We start from the raw sequence: 2,347 nt of genomic DNA on the forward strand, positions 1-2,347 counted from the left end.
TTAATTGGTGAAGGAAGCAGCAGTAGTGATACGGGGCTGCTGTTGTTGCGGTTTGTGGTGTTGGAGATTGATGGTAGTTTCGGTGGCAGGTGGTGTTATTGGTGGACTGTGAGCTGCGTGAGGCTGCTCTGTTTCTGGTGAGCTCTTTATGGGAGCAGGGGAGCTATTCTGTTGCAGTTGGTGGTGTTGCGGTTGGTTGCTAGGTGCTATGGCTTGATTTGGGCTGTTCGTGCGGTTTGTATGGTGTGGGTTTTGGTGGACGGTAGTGCAGGTGGTGGAGTAGGGATTGGCGAAGGTGGCTGGAGGTTTGGGTGTTATTTGGTGACAGTTTGGTGTGTTGGAGGTCAGTGGTGTTTTTGGTAGATGGTGTGGCAGCAATGTTTGTGTTGGCTAGCAATTGAAAAGCCTCGGCTTGGACATTGAATCCGAGCCTACACACAAACAAACCCAAGGGTAAAACCGAGATAAATAGAATAAACTAAATAATAAAATTGAACTAAATAAACTAAAATAGAAAATGAGAGAAATAAAACTAAAACTAACAAAATTAAATAAAATATGAAAAAGGCTAAAGACTTATAAAAGTAAATTAGAATACTTTTAAGGAAAAATAAAGAACGAAATAAAACAAATCAAAAGCAAATAAAATACGAAAATAAACTAAAACTAATAAAAACTACAAAATGAACTAAAACACGTCAAAATTACCAAATAAACAAGAAATGTTATTAAAGAGAAAAAAAGAAAAAGAAAGGAAAAATAAGATAAAATAAACATGAAAATGACTCAAAAACTATTTCCTAAGAGTGACATAAATGTCACTCATCAATGCACGATTCTCCCCAATTATCCCATATTTTAACCTAATCTTTGTTTGAAACATATCGATTTGCTTCAAAATAACACAAATTACAGGAGTAATTGCTTAAATTCTAGTTCATGGAAGACATTGAAACTGCTGGAACACGTATTTGGGTTTATACAAATGCAACGAATTATGTGTAATAAAATTAGGTAAATTTAGATCGGTTATTTGTTAATTGTGTTATAATTTCATTAGGTTTATTAATTACAATTGTTTTGTACTCAAATTGATAGTTAGATTTTGTTATGCATGCATGTAATTGCCCATTTACAAAACTAGGGTTTATCATAAATTGAAATTTGGGGTTTTTCGTATTAGTTAATTATAATTGAAAATTATTATTGATAATGTTAATTTGTTGATGTATAAATGTGTATATGTAATTGTTGTTCTGAAATTGATGCAAATTATGTCGTTTGTTAGCTCTTCCCCTTCTAAGGAAAAGAAATGCAATTGTGGTGTGCCAATGGGCAAGCTAACTAGTTGGACAAAGGAGAATCCAGGGAGGAAGTTTAGAGCTTGTAAGTTTTATGATCCAATCACAGAAACAAGAGGCTGCAAAGATTTCGAGTGGGTTGATCAACCTGATGGGAAGATTGGAAAACAGGGGTTATTAACAACCTTTTATGGGATAAGAAGCTGCTAAAGGTTGAAGTAAATGAATTGAAAAGGGAAGTTGACAAAATCAGTGGTCAAAGGAGGTGCCTACTAAATGAAGTTGATAATTTGAAGATTAGATGTAAGGCCTTAAATGGTGACAGGAACAGAATGAATAGGGAGTGCATTGTAGGGAAGACAACTTCAATTAACTGTTTTGTTTGGGTGGGAATTACCATTTGTATTGGTTTGTCAATGGTTTTAGTTTTCTTAATGAGTAGGGGTGGTTAACAACTAGTAGTATCAATTAAGTTATGAAACATTTTATATATATATATATATATATATATATATATATATATATATATATATATATATATTTGTATCAACCTTTTTATGCATTCACTGAGTTGTTGACTTTAAAAATGCTTTAACATTGGACAAGGATTTGAAGATAGTAAAAGCTTTGAAACTCTTGCATTTTGTTCATTGTCAAAATAAGTAAGCACTTTAAATGTAGTTTGACAAAACAAGGTTACTTTATACTGCCTTAAAGGCACTTAAAGGATTGCAAAGCATATATACAAGTTTTTAAAATGTCAGATGGCAATCAAATCTACCAAAATACATGAAACTAACAGATTGTTCACTAATAAAGATTGTTCACTAATTAGACACATGAATTCACTAGGTGAGGTTCATCTTGAAGGTCTGCATTTTGGCCCTTGTCACAACACCTGTTTGCTGAGTTGGTTGTGTTGTATGCTGACTTGAGGGGGTTCTTACCTTGGTTAGAGGCTCTGTCTTTGTGTTTGGCTAACTTGAGCTAGGCTTCTTCTTTGTTTTTGGTTGACTAGAGCTAGGTTGGGTTGAGGTAGGTTGGCT

Source organism: Chenopodium quinoa, unplaced genomic scaffold, assembly GCF_001683475.1.
Source record: "Chenopodium quinoa cultivar QQ74 unplaced genomic scaffold, ASM168347v1, whole genome shotgun sequence".
Lineage (NCBI taxonomy): Eukaryota > Viridiplantae > Streptophyta > Magnoliopsida > Caryophyllales > Amaranthaceae > Chenopodium > Chenopodium quinoa.